Below are 25399 nucleotides of genomic sequence, written 5' to 3' on the forward strand. Positions count from 1 at the left end.
ATACCCATTTTCAGGAGTGATGATAAAGGAATACTGGCTTACCGTTACTACCATTCAGGGTAAATGAAAGTGAATTGTTCCCCCTTCCCCTAGCACCACAGGAGAAATTATTTTCATTTAAACTCTTGTCCAATGTAGTTACTGAATAAGAGCACCTTTTTTTCTAGAGGATAAAGCAAGCTTTTCTTTGAAATTTGGATGGAAAATACTGAAATCTGATTTTTACTGTCAGCTCTATTTGAAGTAAATTACTCTATCAGAGTTGCTGAAAGCTAAGTGTCTTCACTGACTGTTGAAGAGAGAGCTAGACTTCAGGCTTACTTGAAATTTGCTATCACTAAGAGAAAAAGAAGTTAAATGTATGTTGAAAATCCCATTTTTTTCAAAAAAGAAACCAAGAAACAGACAGATTTTTTCTCAGAGACTCTCCGTGCATGTGGGATGAGGGAGATGTCTGTAGTTTACATTTACCCATCAGTCAACTGTGCTACTAGAAAATCTTAGTCATTCTCTGTACATTCAAGTTTTGTTGGTGTTGTTTTTTAATTAATCTGATCAGTAAATTAAACATTCCAACTTTTGCTCTGCTAAGAACCAGTGTCATTTACCAGGCTATAGCAAATATGTAGGTTGAATGTTTTAGTCGGGTTCCATCTCATATGGTCAGATCACCTTTTAGAAAATGCTTCCAGTCTTAGTAGATCTGATTGGATAAGTGATTCTGAAAATGTTGTGAAACAACTGGAGAGAGATATCACTGTAATAAAGGAGCAGGATCACATGGTGATTAAGAAAACTGCCCTACTGGCCTGTTAAAAAGCCACTATGGATACCTGAAGATACACAGTCTGGTATTAAATGTTTGGTATTATTTAGCCGAGAGACAGAACAAAATGTACATGTAGAATCAGGTACTTCTTAGGATGTAGGAATTAGCACTGTTTTATAAAAAGGAAGGAAGGAAAGAAAAGAAAAAAGAAAAAAAAAAAGAAAGAAATCATTTAGTTTATCAGACAGTTCCTAAAGTGATACTTGTCATTTATGTTGCTCCATGAATTATTAGGGCTTACAAAAATATAGCTATTATACATATATTTAATTTCAAGAAATAAAGATTTATATTTGGTGCAGTCTGCTCCCCACATTTTAAAAATTACACTTTTTTATGACTGAGTAGTATTCAATACCATTGTATAAATATACCACAGTGGCATTATTTCATTCTTTTTTATGGCTGAGCAATATTCCATTATAATATATATACATATATATATATATGTATATATATACATTTATTCCTATATATATATATCACATCTTCTTTATCCAGTCATCTATCGATGGACATTTAGGTTGTTTCCATGCCTTGGATATTGTAAATAGTGCTGCTATGACCACTAGGGTGCATGTATCCTTTTGAATTAAGGTTCCCTCTGGATATATGTCCAGGAGTGGGATTGCTGGGTCATATGGTAAGTCTATTTTTAGTTTTTTAAGGAATCCCATACTGTTTTCCATAATGGCTGCACAAAACTACATTCCCACCAACAATGTAGGAGGGTTCCCTTTTCTACACAGCCTCTCCAGTATTTATCATTTGTAGACTTTTGAATGATGGCCATTCTGACTGGTGTGAGGTGATAACCTCATTGCAGTTTTGATTTGCATTTCTCTGATAATTAGTGATATTGAGCTTTTTTTTTTTCATGTGCCTATGGGCCATTTGTCTTCATTGGAGAATTGCTTGTTTAGGTCTTCTGCCCATTTTTGGATTGGGTTGTTTGGTGGTTTTTGTTATTAAGTTGTATGAGCTGTTTATATATTCTGGAAATTAAGCCCTTGTCAGTCTCATCTTTTGCAAATACTTTCTCCCATTCCATAGGTTGTCTTTTTGTTTTGCTTATGGTTTCCTTTCCTGTGCAAAAGCTTGTAAGTTTAATTAGGTCCCACTTGTGAATTTTTGCTTTTCTTTCTATTGCCTGGGTAGACTGCCCTAGGAGAACATTGCTGAGATTTATGTCAGAGAATGTTTTTCCTATGTTTTCTTCTAGGAGATTTATAGTGTCTTATGTTTAAGTCTTTAAGCCATTTTAAGTTTGTTTTTGTGTATGGCATGAGGGAGTATGCTAACTTCATTGATTTACATGCTGCTGTCCAGTTTTTCCAACACCATTTGCTGAAGAGACTGTCTTTACTCTGTTATATGTTCTTGCCTCCTTTGTCAAAGGTTAATTGACCAAAAGTTTGTCAGTTTATTACTGGGCCCTCTGTTCTGTTCCATTGATCCATATGTTTGTTTTTGTGCCAATACTATGCTGTTTTGATTACTGTACCTCTGTAGTATTGTCTGAAGTCTGGGAAGATTATTCCTCCAGCTTCATTCTTTTTCTTCAGTATTGCTTTGGCAATTCTGGGTCTTTTGTCATTCCATATACATTTTAAGATTATTTGTTCTAGTTTTGTGAAAAAAGTTCTGGGTAATTTGATAGAGATTGCATTAAATCTGTAGATTGCTATGGGCAGTATGGCCATTTTAATAGTATTAATTCTTCCAATCCAAGAACATGGGATATTGTTCCATTTCTTTAAGTCATCTTTAGTAAGATCTTTAATCAATGTTTTGTAGTTCTCCATGTCTAAGTCTTTCACTTCCTTGGTCAGATTTATTCCTAAGTCAGCCATAAAAAAGAACAAAATAATGCCATTTGCAGCACCATGGATGGACCTAGAGACTGTCATTCTAAGTGAAGTAAGCCAGAAAGAGAAAGAAAAATACCATATGATATCACTTATATGTGGAATCTAAAAAAAAAAAAAAAAAAAAAAAAAAAAAAAAAAGCCAAAAAACTTATTTACAAAACAGAAGCAGACTCATAGACATAGAAACACACTTATGGTTATGGGGTGGGGAGGGCATGGGGAGGGATAAATGGTGAGTTTGAGATTTGCAGATACTAACTAATATATATGAAATAGATAAACAACAAGTTTCTAATGCCATTTGCAGCAACATGGTTGTTCCTGGAGAATGTCATTCTAAGTGAAGTAAGCCAGAAAGAGAAAAAAAAAATCATGTAAGATCACTCATATGTGGAATCTAAAAAAAACCCAAAACATAAATACAAAACAGAAACAGACTCATAGACATAGAATACAAACTTGTGGTTGCCAAGGGGGTGGGGAGTGGGAAGGGACAGACTGGGATTTCAAAATGTAAAATAGATGAACAAGATTATACTGTACAGCGTAGGGATCTTATGGTAACTCACAGCAAAAAAAAATGTGACAATGAAAACATGTATGTTCATGTAACTGAAAAATTGTGCTCTACACTGGAATTTGACAGAACATTGTAAAATGACTATAACTCAATTAAAAAATGTAAAAAAAAAAACAGGTGCCTACTGCATAGCATGGAGAACTATATTCAACATCTTATAGTAACTTATGGTAAAAAAGAATATAGAAGCAAATATATGTATGTTCGTGTATGACTGAAGCATTATGCTGCACACCAGAAATTGACACAACATTGTAAACTGACTATACTTCAATAAAAATATATATACAAAAAATTACACCTTTTTAGAATTATACAAAGTTAAGTGATTTATCATCAATAGCCATCATGTATTTTCTGCATATTATTCAATAATTCAAAAATGTAAATGGTTCCCACACTGTCAGATCTCTATGTGGGATACCATTGGTAAATACATTATTGAATGACTACGCTTTGAGGATAGATGGGATCATCAGGTACCAACCAATAATGTTTGCCCTAAGAGAGCAATATACCGAAATAGAAAAATAAGTTTCTTCCTGCTGCATATTTTTAATCAATCATGTTTAGACTGCAGTGACACTGATACTTTCAAAACAGCCAAGATTGAATAATAGTAACCTCCCTGAGCCAGGTATGAGTGATTATCTCCCATGAGGATATGTGTCTTAGTTTTGAGAATGGATGCTGAAATATCACATATTTCTCTTCCACCATTTTCCCTTTCATGTAGAATTCATTCTTTCATACATTCACTCATTCTTGTGACATTTTATATGTGTCTGGTATATGCCAGCAACTGTCACAGAGAGCTAAAAAGTATGCCGTTGTAGAGAATATGGAATAGTGAGAGAAATAGGCATTCATCAAATAAGACACAGATATTTTATCTACACCTGAATAATGCTATGAGAGAAGAATACAAGTTCTTACTGAAACATTTGGAAGATATTATCTAAGGTGGGCTTCTGGGAAAGGTTATATGAGGGAATGATATTTGAGCTCCAATCTGAGAATTCAAGAGCCATTTGTTTAATAAGTAGTATGTCAGATAAATGAAATGTGATAAATTCTTGAGGTACAAGAGAACATGTGTGGGGAAAATTGGAAAGAAAGAAGGTTTTGTGGATGGTGGGCAGAAAGCAAGGGAAAGAAAACTAAGGACCATGAGAGAATACATAGCAATCTAGAAATGTCAGAATTAAAATTTGCTTTTATTTAAAGGAGGTGATAGAAATGGAATCAGAAAATGATATTTTGTTATCAGCATTGGTTAAATTTAATTTTATTATTTTACAGCTGAAATAATTTTTATTTACCGCTATTTAAAAAAAAAAAACCTAGTAATTCTGTTGTGCATCTCACTACTAAGTGGCAACAGTGTGCCAAAGCCTTACTCACATAGGGCAAACAGTGAAATTTAACTATACACCTCTTTAGAGCATTTTTTCTCTTTAAAAACATCATAGAATATGTATGTCTATGCATTAGAGCTAAATCAATCTTAAACACATTTTTATAGAAAAATTCTTAAGGATTTAAATTTGAAGGTTTCACATGATATCCTTCATACTGTTGTCATAAACACAATCAAATATACCTTGAAAACGTACATCGATTTAAATATCATTTAACTCATCTAGTTCCTAGTAATTTGAAGACAAATATTCTAGAAGTTTGAATTGGCTTTCTGTTTATTTGTCAAAATCTCTCCCTCTAATCCCTCATCATAACACAATGGAAAACATCTCTTATTGATATGTGTCTTGTTTATCCTGGAGACTATAAATTACACAAGGTTAGCATTACATAAGAAAACAATTATTTAACCAATTATTGAAATTCTTGAAGAAAAACTAATGTTTGGGAATTAAACTATGCTAGTCTTCAGTGCATGGTAGGGTTTGGAAAACAAAATCCTAAGGTTTTTTGGGGTTTTTTTAAATTCTAATAGTGTTTTACTGTAAAGATCACTAAATGGTGTACTCTCCCGCTGAAGGCAATTTTGAGCTTTACCTCTGTTTAGGTCTTGAAAGTCTACGTGAAGAACTGGCACACACGTATCCACTAGGCACTTTCTTCTGGTTCATCGTGGTGTTAGGTGTTGGAGAAGAAGTGTGTCATGATTCCTGCCCTCAGTTAACTTGCAATCTAAGTAGGAAAGTACAGTCACAGACTTTTAGAATTAGAGTTAAATAAAGGCTAATTGAAATGGAGATATGAAAAACAGTGGAAAGGTCTAGAGGGGAGCAAGAGAGTTTATTTTTAAAAATTCATGGATTCTTTTATACTCAAGATAGGCTTTGAGAGTTGGGTAGGACTTGGCCATCAGTGAGAAAGGGCAAGAACACACAAGAAATGTGAGTGAAGTCCCGGGGTTGAGAGTTGAGAATCGGAAAGGAGCGTGTGGGACTCAAGGGAGGGAAGCAGTAAAAACACTGCCCTGCCTAAAGGAAGATGTATATTGAAAAGTAACTCTAGTAAGGTTGACTAAGAGAAGTGTCAGATTATAAGAAAGTGGTGATGCTATTAGCAGGCTTGCAAAGTGTGGTGTTATGTACATTAGAGATTTTTGGACAAGGCTTACAAAAGTTGGATAGGAAGAGTATCAATTTGGAGATGAAGTTATAAAATTGGTGTTGCATTTCCAGGGCTAAAGAGTCTGTTTGCGTGTATATGTCTGTGTGTGTATATATGTAAATATGGTAGCCCATTATATGCTTGCTGTAGCTGAGTGCTATGCTCAAAGCTGAGATTTCAGAGGCAATATTTTGTATCATTTATGAATTTAGGATCTAAAGTTAAACCACCTGGATTTCAGTTCTGGCTCTGCCACTTACTAGCTGTGTGTTATTAGGCAAGCCACTTTTAAACTCTGCTGTTGTGAGCATTAATGAGTTATTATGTGTCAACAGTGAACAACAATGCTGAGAACACAATAAAGGCTACATATAAATACTACCTATTAATATTATTAAGCTAGTCAGTGTCTAAGTAAATAGATGTAAATATAACTAAGGAAGGAAAAAACAGTTCTAATGGTTCAAGCAAGAAAAAGTAACTATAAAAGGCAGTGACCTTGAGTTTGAAATATTCTGGGTGGAAGACATAACATGATTTGACAACCGAATTTTGCTCCAAATTAGTAACAGAGACAAATGACTTTGTTACCCACTTCACCTATAAAAGATGTGGAACCCGTTTTTCAAGTTTCTTCTAGTTTTGACTTTTGAAGTTTGTTGTTGCTGAGAACTTACAAGAGAGTGCTTGTTTCCTAGGCTTAAAAAATTCCATTCTTAGAGTACTGAGTAAACATCTCAGTAACAGATTCTGGGGAGTGGGCCAGATGTTGGAAGCTGTGTGATGGACAGGTGTTAACTGTTGTCATCTAAATGGAAGATAGAATCCACAAACTCATCATCATCCGATTGCTTGAGGTCCTTTGCATGAAAGGTCTATGAAATATTAAATGGATGATTTATGGAAACAAACACACACACACACACAGAAAAAATAGAAGAGAAAGCAGTGATCACTAGAGCCTAAAAACAGCCTTTAAATAAAAAGTCATGTCCATTTTAGCTCCTTGCTTTGGCACTGGTCAGGGAAATACAGATTCAAGGCCTTTTTACAGAGTTTCCCCAAGTTCTCTGCAGACAAGAAAGAGATATATACATTGACTGTATGGACTTCTAGGTGGATCAGTAACTGGCTGAAATTGTTTGAAATTGCTCTCAAATATTTGATATGGAAGAGGGAAATTACTGATTGAAGAGCTTTGTGGAGTAGAATTCAAAGTGAAAGATAAAAGCTATAAATAAAGAGAATTCTGCTGAATTTAAGAGAGACATGTATAACAGAGCTGCCTAACAATAAAATAGGCTACCTTGGGAGGTTATGGATTCCCACGCTGGTTGTGTTTAAATAGAATGGACAGCTCTATCTCAGGAAATCAGAGAGAGTGTGGCATGGATATTTGTTTTTCCTTGCCCAGCATGCATGTCCCCCGTATACCTGCACAGCAATAAAGTTTTGCTTTGAGGAAGTAACCTACCTTCACTGGGTAAGGTCTAAGAGGGGCTGTTAATAGAACATCCTTTCCTTTCCTGGCCAAGTTGGCAATTTGATCCAAGTTAATCAGAATCTCTGGAGAATTTGAGCTGCAGAAGGTGGGAATTTATTCATCTTTTAGATGAACACAATAGAAACTGCTCACTAGCTCCCCCAGCTCTAGTGACTAATGTTAAAATAATCTTAAAGTCGAGATTGCCTGTGATTTTCTAATTTAGAAAAATCTTTGCCTCTATTTTAATAGAAAAAAATAACAGAGAAATAGAGGCATTAGAAAAAAAATTGACAGGCTGAACAATCTCAGCTACATTTTCTTCTGATAGTGAAGTTTTATGGAATTAGCCATAAGTTACCTGTGGTACAGGCTTTTGAGACGTGGATTGATCTGAAGTTTTCTCTTTGGTTCCAATGTTCTGCAGTGTTCTGGGCTGGATCTGTGACATCCAATCTGTAGAAATGATCGAAAGACCTAACAGAGTAATTTCGTGAAATCTGACATTATCTCTATCAATGTCAGCTTCAGCAAAAGAGTAGTCACACTTTAACCGCAGGCCAGGGGACCCTGTCACTCAGGAAAATAAGCGAAATTTACTACTTTGAGGAGATTGAATTGGTTCCCTGGACCAAATAGTGAAGAATTCCCTGAATTGGAAGCTGTCATCTCTCCTTCTGTCAAATCCATAAAGATGTCTTCATGCATTTAAATATGTCATCTGGATGGTTATTGGACATGTGCAGATACAATGTACTGCAGATAAGAAATCTGAAACAATCCTCTGGTTTGCCTCGTTTAGACAACATGCCCTTAGTATCTTCTCTGTCTGTCCTCTGCTTGGCTAACTCATGCTTAGTCCTTTGAGAGAAATACTCCCTAGAAACCACTGCTGAAGTTTTAGTTCCTCAGTTACATGATCTCATTCATCGATATCTCTCCTATTATCTCTGACTTGTCTTGGCTTCTGAAAATTCTCTCCTTAATCTGTTCACTATTTTGGTGCCCTGTAGTGATAAATCTTTAATTGTTTTTTCTATGTTAATTGGACCAATCAATATATATCCCCACGTTAGAAATATATATATTCTCTTAGGGCTTTTCTTTCCTCCTCCTCCTCCCTTTTTTTTTTCTTTGCCCAGAGAATTATATGTGCTAGTCTCCTATTCTTTTAACACCTCCTACGTCTTCAATTAATTTTCCATTCTCATTCCAAGTGTGAACTGTTTTATTGTCTATCTTATAAACTTAAACTTCTAAACATCTTTCTGTTTTTCAGCATTTTAAAAGAAGCAATCTTTGGATTTAGACATTCTGTTTGTGTGTGTGTGTGCACACAAACATCATGTGGTTTTCGATTTTATTAATCTCAGACTTTTCCTTCATTTTTATTTAAGTTCTTTATGGTTTACTTAGTTGCCTTTTCCCCTAAGTAGTATTTTATTCATGTATTTTTGTTATTTATAATAAAAGATTTTATGTGGCTATAAATTTTTTGCTGAGTACAAATTTTACTGTGCTTTATTAGTATTGTCATGAATTATTCTAATTATCCTTGATTTTTAGAAAATCTGTACTTTTTATTTTAATTTCAGCTTTGAGTCAAATAATTTTTAGGGGGGAGGAAGTTAGTAGCTCAATGAGAGGTGCTTACCATGCATGAGATCCTGGGTTCAATCCCCAGTACCATCATTGTTCACGATTTATTATCATTGTTATATAATGTTGGATATGGTTTAAGGCTATTTTGTTGAGAATTTCTGGGTCTCTATTTGTAATAGGCCTATAATCAAAATTTTCATGTTAGGAGATTAATCTGGTTATATGATATAAATTATTTTCCATATGTGTGTGGGGAAAATTGATGTTACTTGAACTTTAAAATATATGTTATGCAGTAGTTCTAGATTATAGAAAAGCCAAAGGCAGGTCTTTTAATTTTTTTGTTTTTGGATTGTTGATTGTTACTTATAACAAGATCTCACACATTTTTTGTCTGACATTTGAAGCAGTGGAAACACAAGGCATAGATTTCTTACCCAACAGCAGACTCACCTGTGATGTCCTTCTGAATAGTCTGAATATACAACATACTGCTGTTAATGTTCAAACCACACTGTAACCATAACTTTTTTACATTAAAAAAACTATTTTCAATCAGTTTTAACCCAAGATTTGAACTTAAATTTGAAGTATTACAGTTGAGATGTAGAAAAATTAAGGAAGCAATGAAATAACTCAGAAATTTATAGTCAATATAATCAATTTTATATTGCCAACCTATGTGCTAAAATTCTCTTTAAGCATTTCCAATCTTTGCATTGAAAGCTGATAAGAATACCACTCATTTCATCTGTGATGCAAATAATCAATACCAAGGAACATAGTTACTTATGTTTTTAAGAAATTTTGTTTTCAAATAGCAAGAATAGGCAGAAGGAGTTCTGTATCATATCAGAAAGTGTTTACAGAAAGAAGTTGCGTATGTAACTTTTCTGATTATTCTTTCTTGTGGGAAATAAATAGTGGAAAAGTACCAGAGAGCATTTTCATGTTGAAATTTTCCAAGGTTAAATTTTCAAATCAAATTTTCTACTATATGTATATATATAGACTTTTTTTTGAGAAAAGGTTGCTGAGAAATTTTCCTACCTCACTGATCACTTCCTCCCAACCCATGTTATAATGAAGATTAGAATTTGTTTGAACTCAGAGAAAATGCATTTGAATCAATGTAATTCAAAGTCTCAGTCTTTTTACATTTATTTTGTTGTGAATAATCTGGTACTTTTATACAGCAAATCACTCAGCAGCATGGTTTTGTTTAGGTAAATATTTTTGTGGGAATTTGAAACAAATTAAGCAATGAAAAGAGCTTCTTGGAAAAATATGTTCAGCATCAACCATTTGATTTTTTCAAAACTCAATGTAAGATCAAATAAGGCAAGTTACTGATTTACCCTGATATAATATAAACCTAGTTACAAACTCTGTAAAATTCAAGGCTACTTATAAACTTCTTACCATATTTGATGGCACTTTTTGATTATTTTAATTTTACAGTTTAAAATTCTTTTTTGTACTGGTATACTTTCAGAAGACTTGCCTCTCAGAATCTATAAAAGTAAGAAAATAAAGTAAAATATTCTTGATTTGGAATACACCATATATGAACACATATTTTTTCTCTCTGACCTTATAAGTTTGTGATAGCAGTAAAAAAAAGAAAGAAAGCTCTTCCGGGGACCGATCTAGAGGCATTCAGAATGGTCCAGCGTTTGACATACCGTCGTAGGCTGTCCTACAATACAGCCTCTAACAAAACTAGGCTGTCCCGAACCCCTGGTAATAGAATTGTTTACCTTTTATACCAAGAAAGTTGGGAAAGCACCAAAATCCGCATGTGGCGTGTGCCCAGGCCGACTTCGAGGAGTTCGCGCTGTGAGACCTAAAGTTCTTATGAGACTGTCTAAAACAAAAAAAACATGTCAGCCGGGCTTATGGTGGTTCCATGTGTGTTAAATGTGTCCGTGACAGGATCAAGCGTGCTTTCCTTATTGAAGAGCAGAAAATCGTTGTGAAAGTATTGAAAGCACAAGCACAGAGTCAAAAAGCTAAATAAAAAAAAATGAAGCTTTTTTGAGTAATAAAGTGAAAAAGCCTTGTTCTGTTAAAAAAAAAAAAAAGAAAGAAAAAGAGAGAAAGAAAGAAAGAGAGAGAGAAAGAAAAACAAACAGATACGGTCAAGTGAACAATCATATGAAATTACTAATCTCATGTCACCAACAGGGCATCCCCTTTTTAGGAAGTTGTGAAATGCTTTAGTATCTGACATTAATACAAACTAACCAGGTGGGTATTGACTTATATATTTATTCAGTATACTTGTGGAATATTCACTTACATTTGCTTCCTCAGAATTTTATGGAGTTTAACTCCAGTTATCTTTTTATTTGATATTTCAAGGATTTCTCCTTTACTTGCAAAATTTTTCAGTATTAGATTAGGAAGAACTGAATCTTTCTGAAGAAGCTTAGAATATTTTAATGGATTTAGAGAAATGAATGGTAATTCTTTAAGACTGTTCTGATGATCACAGTCATATATCATTTAGGATGCTGTTATTATAGGGAGATGTTAAAGAAACTCAATTCCAACTTGAGAGTGTATCATATTCAAGAACTGCCTACTTGGGGAAAATATTAGACAAGATAACGCTCATGTAAAATAAGTTATAAATATATTCCAAATAAGATCTGGAAAGCTATGATAGGATACAGTGAATAGATAACAGTAGAAATAATATGGGGCTGATCAAAGAATGGAAATAAGATTGAATAACAGAAAATTTTGCTTAATGGCTGTGCTTTGGTTTTGACTGAAATGTTAAGAGGAACAGTGAGGTTCTGTACATTTGTGCATTAGAAACATTTTCCTATCTTGCTCTATTTATCTTTGCTCTGACTAGACTTGTTTGTTTAGATCAAACTAGTTTAGTGAGATCCAGAACAAAAGAGAAACTAAAATTTCCTTTAAAAGTTTCCTGTGGGAAGTGATACCAATTTATGAGACCAACACTTACCAATTTCTACATTCCTAGACTGTGTTACAAGTGGATTGGAACTGACTCAGCCACCCAGTCATGTATATGTTATTTCTCTTATATCTTGTTCAGAAGTTTGAAGAAAAGTATTTGGTTATAAACTTCTGGGTTTTTGTGGCTCTTCTAGGTAGACTTAGCTCAAGTAGTGAAAATACTCATTACAGAAACACTGAGTTCAGCTCAAAGTAGTCTGCAGAAAGCAGTGGGTGGAAAACAAGGAAAAAGGGAAGGAGGAAGTTACAAAGTTCTGTCAAATTCTCTCTCAGAGGGAGAACTGGCAAAGTGCAGCTAAAAAATCAGATCACAAGACAGCTTTTTGTCTCTTTCATTCAGAGAATGTGGCAAAGATAAGTGAACATAAGATTGTGGAGAATGAAGGATGAAACACTGAAGACCTTTTTCTTTTTCCACAAATAAGTGAGAAAACAGTAATGGTTTTTAGCAGAGAAGTGATGTGATAAAAGGAGAATTTGTAAGAGATTAGTAAGAGGTCAGTCTGTGTGCAGGGTGGCTTGGAATTGGTTAAACTCAAGAGGTTCAAGAAAAAAATGAGTCAAATGAATCAAGTGCTCTGAAGAAGTCCAGGAGCACAGAAAATAAGGAATGACCTTTAAATCTGACAATTAATCAGTCACTTACCTATGAAAGTATAATATCAGTACAGTGATGTGTTTGGAACTAAAGCCATAGAAGGTTAAAATTTCTCTTATATGCTGCAAGTAATATTTTAATATCAAAGTAGGAAAAAGAACAGGTGCATAACTGAGCCAAGAGCAGGAAGAAAATGTCCCTAGTGTTGAGGCTTTTTAGAAGGGCATCAGCTTCGTTGGGATAAACTTTAACTAAAATTTTAACTAAATAATAGAGTCTTAGAAACTTGACAAGCTAAAGAGTAGTGAGTGTTATATCACTGTGATGGTATTTTTTTAAATATAATATTGAAAATTATGCTTGGAATTTTGGGTCATACCAACTAAACATTGGCACTTGCCATCTGCCTCTACAAGGATTAAATTACGAGCTGCAGCAGCCACTGACCTTCAACACTCCCTGAAAGGAGTTCAGGGTGGAGATCAGGAATGAGGCACTCTGTGCTCTGGGAAAGACTGGCAGAACAGGCCTTCAGATAGTTCGATATTTTCAGGAGAAGAGTTTATGAGCTCATATTCTTGCATCTCCTCATATCTAGAAAAGCACTAAAGTCATTAACAGTGGCGTCTGCTCCTCGTGATGAGTCAAGCCTCTGCCAACATGTGTGCTTGACTACAGGCACCCGCCCTTCACTAAAATCATGTATAATACTGACCTTCCCCACTACCTCTTTGGAGCAGTTCTTCAAAGCTAACTGAGATGCTGTCTCCAGGGCCACAGTCCTCCTTTTGCCCCAAATAAAACTTAACTCACACACTTGACGTGTGATTTTATTTCAGTCAGCAGTCAGGATTCAGACAAGGATGATGTTGGTGATAATGACAATGGTGATGATGAAGATCTAGGAGTCATTTCTATGATGCTGCGATACGCCCACCACTCTGCCGAAAGCTTTGACATGCATCATCTCACTTAGTTCTCATAACTATCATAGGAGCTGTACACTATTATGAATCCCATTTAGGTAGAAAAAGTGATTTAGTTACTTAATGATGCACACTCTGATATTCCTTGAGGTTTACATGTATTAACCAAAATATTTTTAGAAATGATCTTATATTTCAGCCTTCCTGATATAAGTAAAAGTAAGCAAAAGGTTAAAGAGTTCTCCTCAGCAGAGGAATATCGTATCTTTAATCTTATTTATTACTAACTCTCTACCACTGGTGATAAAAAGACTAAGGGCAGGATCAAAATGTACAAGTCAAGACCTCTTGCTTCAGCGACCACCAGCCATGAGGTGTAGAGCAACGCTGTAGAAAATGGAGACTAGAAGAGCGTAGAGAGTATATTCTGAGGATAAACTCTTGGGTTGAAATCCTGGGTCTGGAATTCCTTAGCTATATTAATTTGGCAAGTTTCTGTATTTCTTTAACTCTAGCTTTTCTTCTCTGCAAGATGAAGTTGTTGGCTTGCTCTAAGGCAGACATAATACAAGGCTGATAGCACAGCATTCATCTTCAATAAATACTGGCTATTGAATTTATATTACTATCATCATTAGTTTTATTTTAAAACAGATAAGAAGAAGCAAAAACAGAAGAATTTGGTCTTCATGATAAGAGGTTATTGAGGGCTATCTGTGTCTCTGTTGAGCTGATTTCCTGTTTCACTATTTCCTTTTATAATTTACAATAAACCCCTGTCAAGTAAAGCATTCTACCTATGAGTCTCTTTCTTATAACTAGAAAAGCTGATGACAAGTTGTTAATGCTAGAACTTAATTAGCCAATTTAAGGCAAAAACTGTTGAATTTCAATTAGCTCACAGTTCATTGCAATTAAAAAATGTCTCAGATAGAGAAAATTGGCCGTGGGTGAAAACTGGACCCATTAGCTTTTCTCTTTGGCTGTATAGCACAAGATAAATAATAGTGCTTAAAAATAAGAACTTAGTGATTTTAATTTATTTTGTTGGTTATCGTCATATGAATAGTCATAAAAACTGCTTTGAAATGAATATTCTTGAAATCTAAGGTCATGATACATCTTATTTAAGATTAAATAATAAAGTAGTAATTGTAGAATGAAGCCAGATAAATTGAGATCATGGGCTTGGAGAGCTGATGGTTTCTAACTAATTGCAAATCTAAGCCTCTTACAGTTTTGAGTTTGAGGAACTTTAATGAATCATTTACACAAAATTGAAATTCTATCTCTAGTCTCTGTATTTAAATCAGAAAATAAGAAACTATAATTTTCATATTCATAATCATTCTATGAAGCTTTTGACAGCTGCATTGGAGCAAAACTTTATCATTAACCATCGATGCACTACATAAATAGAGGAGGAGTAATTATATATAAACTTGGAATGTAAAACTATGTTTTTATGTAGCTACTTTGTTGGTGCCTTCATTGTTAACTTCATTAGTTCAGTACTCTAGTAATTTTCTAAAACTGAGTATTTGTAGTTATGTATTGAAGTAAGTGGCTCTTATTTGGAATCAAGTTTGATACAAAAATAATAGAAATGGTGTACATTTATTATGAAATGTATATTTTTCTATTTTTTTATATTCTCAAGTTGTGGTATTTTTATATGAATATTGGTTTCATGAGTGAAAATAATAAGAGCGAATATGTAGCAAAGTTTACCATTACTAGGAGCTCTGTGCTACATGTCTCAAGTGCATTAGCTCTTTAATTTTATTATTTATCAGCTTTATCTAATCTTCTCTCTTCAAGGAATTTAGAAATTATTTTTATTCTGTGGTAGCGTGTGAAAAATGATACACAAAAAATGGTAACTTTGTTTTTACTTAGTCTAAAAATGCATTTTTCTATAATGATCTAACTTTATATTTTTATTTTTAAGCCTGTTTCCTTTCAAAATCCTTCTGGATACAAACAGAAAAGGCAGTGATTGAGTTGTCCACTGGTTTTTATAGCATCACTCCTTAAAATTTCCTTTATAATATGCATTATAATTCATAGCACCCCAATAATTTTAAAGCAACTTCCATGTCTTACCTAAATATTTATCTCACAAAGGATTTGTATTCAAAGTGTATAAAGAACTCTTAAAACCCAACCATAAGAAAACAAAAGGTCTGAAAAGGATGCATATTATATGATTTCTGTTATATAACATTTTATAAAAGATAAAAATATAGATATTGTAAAAATTTCAGCAGTTGTCAGGGACTCAGAGGGAGGGATGGAGGGTTGAATAGGTGAAACACAATGTTTTTTTCTTTTTAGATAAAAAGCTATTCTTTATGATATTGTAATGGTCAACAAATGACATGCATTTGTCAAAACCCACAGAACTTCATGGCGCACAAAGTGAATCTTAATACGGGCAAATTCAAAAATTATTTAAGAGGTTGGGGTATCCCAGGAAGAAATGCAGAATGTGATAAGAATCTAACTGTATTACAAGTGTACGAAACCACCTCTCTTAAGGGGTTAGGTGTAAAATGTGCTGATCAAGTAGCTTTGGATATGAGAGGAGTCTCTTAAGACTCATGTCAAGAGAAACTGCACATGCACACTGAATGCTGGTTACTCAGCTGTTTCCCACTGAAATAAAGGTTAATTTTGATACCACTACACATGTATAATGGAATTGAGTAATTAAGTAAGTGAATGGGGGATGGTAAGTGCCAGGTTTCTCACTGTTGCAATGAATTTACAGATTAGCAAGGGGAGGAAGCTAGAATGATCCATGTGGTAATGGATTGGAGTTGGAGACATCAATAAGAGCTCATATTTAGCTGTAGCTTGTAGTGCCAGAAAGAAAGGAAGTGCTAAAACACACACACCACATTGATAAGGGTCTGCTGAAAGGCACAGGAGCCAACTAAAAGAGCTCCAATGGCCAAAGGTAGAACAATTTGGGTCACAAAGAAAATAGTACTAAGTTATAATTGAAAGTATAAAATAAACTTCCATGAGTCTATACTGATATAAATAAATGTTTAAATACACAAGTGGAGTGAAGAGACATACCTCCCATGCAGGATAATTCCAAATAATTTGTGTAAATCCTGTGCCTTCAAGGAATGGGAGAGTAACTTACAACTTCTGAAGTGCAGGTAGTGCACAGGCACTTTCTTCCAAAGAGTATAGTATGAAAGGGGGTAAAAAAGAAAAAAAAAAGAGTGGCGTTACAGTGGAGGCATCTGACAAAACAATTTCAGCCAAGTGATCAGAGTCAACATCAGCACCGAGAAATCGTGTTGATAGTTTATGAAACTCACATTGCTAAGATAGGATGAAAATGGCACTTTACTTCTGTGGTTTTTCTCCCCAAAGTCTATAACCATAGTCTAGTCATGTGAAAAATACCAGAGAAATACCAATAGTGGAGCATCCTACATAACACCTATTATTTCTCAATACTGTCCAAGTTCATCAAAAAATAAGAAAAGGCAGTGAAACTGTCACAGCCAAAAGCAGCCCAAGGGGACATGACTGAAATGTAATAATGTGGGATCCTGGAACAGAAAAGGGACATGATGTAAAACTATGGAAACCTTGAATAAAGTATGGCATAGTAACATGCTAGGGTGACTGTAACCCTTTACCACAAATGGGGTGGCTTAAATAGCAAAACTTATTTTCTCAAAGTCCTGAAGACTAGAAGTATGAGATCAAAGTGCTGGCAGGCTTGGTTCCTTTTGTGGGCTGTGAGGGAGTCTGTTCCATGGCTCTCCAAGTTTTTGGTGGTTTGCTAGCAATCTTTAGTGCCCTTTGGCTTAAAGAAGCATCAGCCTAATCTCTGCCTCCATCTTCACATGATGTTTTTTTTCCTGGGTACATGTCTGTCTCCAAAATTCCTCTTTTTATAAGGACATTAGTCATGTATAAAATGAGTTTTAGCTTGATTGCCTCACTTTAACTTGACTATGTCTATAAAGACTCTATCTCCAAAAAAATATGTATTTGAAGAGAGAGAGAGGCTAAAGAAATAATGCAATAATACCCTGGTTTCCAAGGATTTATCTATTATCCAGTTTAATTTGGAAATATGATTATATGTTGAAATTTCAAGTATTCATACTTCTTCCATTTGTTCAATTTAATTGTTGCCTTTTCCTTGTGTCATGACTGTGTAAACAGAATATGCATATAGTGCTGAACATTTCAACAGTATTGTAGAATGTACATCACCCCTTTGATGAAAGGGGTCCCTTAGTAAGAAAGTTCGGAAGCATCATTTCCTTGACTAGTGGTTTAGTGCTATAACAGAAGTGGAAAAATTTAGCAAAATGTTTCATGCTTTTTCTTTGGATGAAAAATATATACCCTTATGTGTTCCTTTCCCTGAGCAGAACCAATTACTACCTAATTTTGAATCTACTTTCTAGAACAAAATGTAATTATTCCTCCTGTGGTGATAGGTAATAAAAGCTTTACTGTATCATGCCCACTTCCCAGAGAAATGTAAGTGGGATTTAGTGTGCATAAATTCTTACTAATTGAAAATACTTTTCTTGTGTGTAACAACAATTTTTTTTTCAAATTTTGTGTCATAGGCAATATACTGCAAAACCTTAGTCAAAACACTTAAATGATCTAAAATCCTAATTTTATTTTCTGTTTTTTCACTTTGATTTGTTGTCCACTGGGTGTAAAGAAAAGAAAATGTAGGAAGCTACAGAATTTAAGTACCATTAAAAGATACTGCCTACAGGCAGTTTGCATGTCAGGACACACTAGTGGAGTTTTTTATGCGCATGTGCTTGCAGTTTGCTCTGCTTAACCTCTTTGTACTTAATGCTTTTTCTTATCAGCTCTATAGGAAAGAGAAAAGTTAGAATAGAAATTCAAAACGACAAGAAAACCATACATGGGTTTCTTTGTTAATGCACAGACTCACTTTGGCTTGAGGAAATATTTCGGCATTGGTTTTATTTAAATTTTAATTTTTTAGCAATTTTAAATTCTTTTTTGACATTAGTTTTAGAAAAGATTATTAAAGAGAACTTTAACAATGCTTAGTATTTGAAATGTCTACTGCACATAGCTCCTTGAGTTTACTTATTCTGATTTTGATCATCATGGTTTAATAAAATAAGCTATCAGGATACTGGTTCATTTATGTTAGTTCATTAACTGTAGCTTAACATTCGTAAAGTACTGTTTGCATTTCTGTTAACCTCAGAAATTAGAATTTTGGTCGTGATGTGATTCAGTATTAATGTTTCTTAATTTTTGTTGGGAAGAGAGAAGGAACTGCTTATCTATAGATAATGTTGAAAGATTTGTGATTTTCCTCTGTCATATTATATACTTTATTTTTGCCTATTTCCTAGTGTCTTTTTCAGTGTTTCTGGATTTATCATATTACATGTTCTTCTGTTGTGAAACATCATGTGAGAAGGCGTGGTCCACAAAAATTTGTTTCTAGGAAGTTGATTTTTATCAATGAAAGATTTTTAAAAACTTTTATTTTGGTTGTTTTTGCTTTTTTTTTTTTTTTTGCTTTGTTGAGCAAACACTAAGTGACTTTATATGTACTAAAAAGTAACTTCAGCAATGACTGTCTGTTATTGGTGTCCTGTATAGTTTGACAGCTTTTCTGATTTAAGAAGAGTTACAAAGTTACGATGGGGTGACTCTGAAATGTCACTATAAATTTGCATAAGTTCAGACACAAATATGTTCCAAATACCTTCTTTCAGAGGATCATGACTTCTTCAAACTTTATTCCCCAGGAAGCTTAGTATGTTAGAGGAGTGATGCTGGTCTTTAAGTCTAATAGATTTTAGCTCAGAAATTTGGCTCTGATGCCCATAGTAGGGTAATTGCAGGCGTGTTTCTTTGTCAGTGGAACAGGGTATGTTAATAACTTATTGGTTGGATGGTGGGCTATAAACAAAAACCCCACGTGGCTTACACGTGCAGTTTCTTTTGGACAGTTGGTATAGAATAAATATTAACACTTAAAATGAGACAGATCTTTCTTACTTTTCACTAATTTCATTATTCCCACAAATTATTTCACTTCCCCGAACTTAAGTTTCCTACTTAGGATGTGTAGGAGAGGTAAACACTGAATACTCTGGCCTTAACATTGTTGTTTCTGACATACTCAGCTTTTCTAGTCAAATATTGATTGTATTCAACAAATAGAAGCTAATATTTGTTAGGCAGGTATTAAAACAGTACTGCGAAGTAACAAATCTAACATTGGTTTTAAATTTTGTATCAGCAAGAGTTTTAATATACCCACTAAGGAAATCAGTACGGACGTTCCTCAGTTAATTAAAAACAGAACTGCCGTATGATCCAGCAATCCCAGTTCTGGGTATATATCCAAAGAAAACAAAATAATTGTGTCAAAGAGATGACTGCACTGTCGTGTTCACTGCAGGATTATTCACTATAGCCAAGACTTGAAAACAGCCTAAGTGTTGATAGATAGATAAGTGGATAAAAAAATTGTGAGATTTCTCTCACCCACACACGCACAAATATTATTCAGCCATGAATAACTGAACTTTGAAGTCATGAATATTTCATGAATAATTGAACTTGTGATAATTGATATTGTCTATGAGATTCATTCATATTATTGTATGTAGCCTTTGATTTCATTCTCATTGTTTTATACTACTATTATGGACATATGCCACAGTTAATCCATTCCAGTGTTGATAGGCATCATTAATAGTGAAGTTTGCAATTTGGAGGTATTAAAAAAGAATGCTGCAAACGTTCTTGTACCTTTATAAACCTATCTAGGTATTAGGTGTGCTCCATAGAAGGAAGGAAGGAAGATAGAAAATAGAGAAAAAAAATTGTTTGGTTCTAAAATGAAATAAGTCTTTAAAATATAAGTAAGTAATAGACCAAAGACCCTCACATGACCATCTACTTAAGCAAATAGTCTGAAATATTTTCCAGTAGATAGCACACATGGCTCTCCTGATGTTCAAAGAATGAAGATTTATCCAAATTGACTTAAATGAAATTGAACACTTCTTTGTCTGTCTTTGATGATTCAAATGTACCCTGGAAGGACCTTATATATATAAATAAAAGTTGTTGATTTTGGATGGTCACAGTGGTGAAAGACTATTTAGAATAAATCAGTTTAAGCCGATTGCATTATATAAACTGAAAAAATCCAACTCTGGGGAAATTTTTTTAGCGTATTTAAAGTTTTGTCTTTTCATCTTTATTTTCACTTAAGTGAACATTTTTTTCCTGAGCTGATTAGCTGTTAAAAGCATCTTTTAATAAACAAAATTTTTGGCTTTTTTCTAAACCTCTAATTTTTACCCTTAAAAAATCCTTATTGAATTACACTATGCATGCATTAATGTCCATCTGTCATTAGTTTACAACTCAGTGGATTTCCTCAAACTAAACACACTGTGTGACCAGCACTGAAATCCAGAAATAGATCATTACCAGCACTTCCAAAGCCCCTATATGCTCCTTTTAAGTGACTGTCTCTCACACTCAGAGTCACTGCTTTCTTGATTTCCAATGTCACAGATTAGTTTTATCTGATTTGTACTTTATATACCTGGGACGATAAGTACATAGGCTTATAACTTACGTGTTTCAATAAACATTATGTCTGTGAGATTCATCCATATTGTTGTATGTAGCTTTTGATTTTTATTCTCTTTACTATACTACTATTATGGAAATTGTCATAATTTCTATACCAGTCAACCATTCAGTGTTGATAAATATCATTAACAGTGAAATTTGCAGTTTGGGGCTATTTTAAACACTGACACTTTAAATATTCTAGTACCTGTACTTTTATAAACCTATCTTAGATCTGCACCCAAGAGTGGAATTGTTGGGTTTTATGTTCAGCTTTGGTAGATACTACAAATAGTTTTTAAAAAGTATGTGTACAAATGTGTACTTAAGGCAGCAGTATATGAGGGTTCTGGTTGTACCACATCTTTCTCAAAACTTAGCATTGCCTGTCTTTTGTTTTATCTGTTCTAATAGATATGTATTAGTGTCGTATTGTGTTTTTTATTTGCATTTTTTCTGCTGCAAAGTGAAGTTGAGTATTTTAAAAAAAATATCTTTTGGCCATTTAGGTTTCCTCCTTTGTGAAGGGTCTATTCAACTCTTTTCCTATTTTCCTATTGTGATATCTCTCTTTTTTCACTGATACATAGATGTTTTAACGTACCTAAATGAGTCCTGTGTATGATATATGCATTGTACATGTCTTCTACCTGTGTGGGTTATGTTTTGATTGTCCAAGTATTGTCTTTTATTTCTATACATTTTTTTTATTTCTATACATTTTTAATACCCGGCTCAATTTCTTCCCTTTTTATGAATTCTTCCTTAAACTAATCAGCCCAAACTGATCTTTCATTTCACTAATTTCCTAGAAACTATGATCCTCAATATAGCACAGAAGTCGTCTTTCCCCACAAGACTATAAGCAGCTCAAGGAATGGGTATACAGTAGATGTTAATTAAATATTTGATGAAATGAATCGACTTTGAAGTCATTGCTATTAGTGACAATTCCCTGAATGGTGTCCTATATTTTTACACCAGTAAGTTTAAAAAATGAGTTTAATGTAATTTCAATTAATAGTAAATTCTGACAAGTAGAATGTTTGATTTAAACTTATCATATCAAAACATTTCAGTTTTATTTTTCCCCTAAATGGTGACTATATGAAGACAAAATATCACTGATTACTTTATTCCAGAGATTGGAATACACAGAGAAAGTTAAATATGATATGAAACCCACTGATGAAACATAAATGTCTATGTAACTATTCAGTTTAATCAGCTTGCATTTGCCCAAATTTTGGGAATAGGTAATCAGACTTGAAGAAAACATTTTGATGTGAACATAACAAAAATGAACAGCAAATTATTTTAAAGGGTTAAAATCTAGCATTCATTTATTCCCTTTAGACTCCTGGGACTCCCTACTGTTAGGAACCATAACCTGCTGTGATTGCCAAAGCAATACATTTCAGTCCAAATTGCAGGTTCCTGGGAGACTTAGTTGACTTGGTGATGGCTCATGGCATCACGGGAGAAAGCAGCGTGTTTTCTCAGGCCCGGCTCACACAGCGAGCCTTCACACAGTTCTGTGCTGATTTTACTCTTCAGTAAAATAGTCTATTTCACGACTTCTTCAAGCACAGCTCTTTACAATCATCAAAATCCTGCATATCCCATCACCAGGGAAGAGTAATACCAGAAAAGACACAAGGTAAAAGGTTGCAAATGCAGCATTATCTACCCTCCTTCACTTGCATTTGAAGATGTTTGTAATCTGAGTTTTAAATTCAGAAATTTTACTTCCCTAAATATCCAGGGATTGCCTTCATTTTTTAGAATTTAGAAGTATTACTTCACTATAGCCAAATCACAAATGGATGTTGAAGACAGCCTAAAAAACTGATAATGTCACCAGATGGAATTAGTGATCTAAAAGGCACTATTTAAAGGAAAACAAATTTTAAAAGGGAATAGTAAATTGCCATCTTGAACATAAACTTGAAACCAGGTTCTCGCCATCGCTCATTCCATTTGTCTCACCCCTGCTATATAATCCTTTGCATTAAAAAAATTAGTGACTTAGAGTGAATGAGTTCTTGCTGTGCTACTTAAAAAAAACTTTATTGAGATATAATTTACATACCATAAAAATCACCATTTTGAACTGTACAATTGGTTTTTAATATATTCACCAAATTATGTAACCATCAGCACAATGTAATTTTAGAACATTTTATCACCCTCAAAAGAAACTCCCTACCCATTAAATGACACTTTACCCTCCCCCATTCCTAGTCCTATACAAGCACTATGGATTTTTGATCTGTATGGATGTAGCGTATTTAGACATAGCATATAAATGCGATCATACAATATACGGTCTCCACTTATTCTTAGTACAGTTAACTTCCCGATAATTTCATTTCTAATCAACATAGATAAGTCTTTGCAGAATAGTAAAATCACACAATACCATTCTGTAAAAGATTTTAAAGGACAAGGGTTAGATATTGTAATATATTGGTTCTTTCCTTAATTTTAACTATTGCTCATTTAACTCTCTCATATTTTCCTCATGCTGAGATTTCTCTATATTTCTTTATAGTATAATATTTGGTCACAGATTTCTCCTTTTATCACTCTCTGGAAATTATCAGTTATTTTGCTATGGACTGTATTGAATATAGTGACTTAGTGATTCTGCCTCTAATTGAGTATTTGAAGAAGCTGAAGCAAAAACCTAACCATCAAGAACTCATTATCCTGGCTTAGTACTCAACTCAACTCAAAAAATAAAATGTTTGCAAAATTACTTGAAAGAAATTAAATGCTTGCAGTAAGAGTTGCTGCAGGTTACATTTCTTAGGACTTCTATTAAATTTAAAGATTGTTTGAAAGGAACACATAATTGGCAAATTAATCTGAAGAATAATAGAATACTTCAAGAATGGATTTGAGCAATTCCTTCCCCTGCTCAGACATTGCCTACCACTGTGGTCTTGAGTGGATGTACTTAAGTTATTTCTATATTGCAGTGAAGCTAATTAAATAATGGAATGGAACATCTCTTATATTATAGTATCCAAGAACAAAACTAGCTTTAAGACATAATAGAATTGCTCTGTATGAGTGGCTGTGCTTGAGAGGACAGATTTCAAGCTGTGATGACAAGATGTGTTCGACTGAAACTCTGCAGAATTAGCAAATTAGCATCTAGTGCTTGAAGAAGGCTCACTATAATAGGAATAAGTTCAGTCTTGTGTCTCTTATTTAACCAGAACCTCAAAACTATATCGTCCATCATCCCCAATTGATTTCTCTACAGTAAAGTGCAAAGTCCTTAACAATCTTGCCTCAAACTTACCTGTCCAAACCCACTCCTCTCCCTCCTGCATGTACCCAGTCCTCCATTAACAAAATGCCACTCACTGTCCCCAAACAAATGAAGATGTCTTGGATCTTCATGCCTTTCTTTGCAGACACTCTTTTCTCAATAATTACTCCCTACCCACCTCTGCCTGATAAATTCCTAGTAGTATTTTAAGCCACAATTCAGATATCATCTTCTCTTTGCAGTGATACACAACTCATTTGCTCCCTCCTCTGAGTCCCTGTACATCTACTGGAGTATTTGTGTTATTAAAACACACTCACACACATACACACCCCACTGTATCTTGTCTTCTTATTTACATGTCTATCCTCATTACTGGATTTGTGAGCTCTTCGATCATAAGGTAACAACTCATTCATTTCTGCATTTCTGGTGGCTTAAATAGTTCATGGTCCAGATGAAGTATGCTAGATACATATTTGCTAAGTTAAGACTAAACAAATGGACACAAATCCTTTCTAACAACACCTGAACTATCCTTGCATACACATACAATATACCTATAATATTTTAAAGAGAATAAGCATGAAATCAGTTTTCTGGTTATGGATGGCAGAAGAAAGGAATTTTTTAACCTAGTTTCCTTCTTCAAAATCTGTTGAGAGCCAGTACTCCCAACGATGCAAGTGTCAGCGACAACCCAAACTCACTGCTACTGCCAGGAGTGAGCCAGAGAATAGCCTGGGGGATGAGGCAGCCCAGCACACACCTAGAAGTAAGTGTCACAGTCATGGCAGTTTATCTCATCATCCCTGTGGTAGAGCAAGGAGACATGAGCTCTAAACCATGCCATGACAGAATCGTGAGACATCTGTGTGGAAACTGAATGCACAATTTGGCCATGAATATGTTGCTGAAGGAGAAACCACAAGAAAGTCATTTTTAGTGTCCATAACTGAACCTTCTATGCAAAGGAGAGTCCTGGATGTCAAGAGGGGTGAAG

General features: G+C 34.2%; 1 protein-coding gene and 1 pseudogene across 7 annotated transcripts in view; both read left to right on the forward strand.

The window, feature by feature from the left end:
- The window catches only part of PRR16 (proline rich 16), a 318375-nt gene that overhangs the window by 269400 nt on the left and 23576 nt on the right, over positions 1-25399 (forward strand). The gene's annotated exons all lie outside the window — the stretch shown is intronic.
- LOC102513368 lies at positions 10553-11032 on the forward strand (annotated as a pseudogene).

The sequence above is a fragment of the Camelus ferus genome, chromosome 3 (genome assembly GCF_009834535.1).
Source record: "Camelus ferus isolate YT-003-E chromosome 3, BCGSAC_Cfer_1.0, whole genome shotgun sequence".
NCBI classification, from domain to species: domain Eukaryota; kingdom Metazoa; phylum Chordata; class Mammalia; order Artiodactyla; family Camelidae; genus Camelus; species Camelus ferus.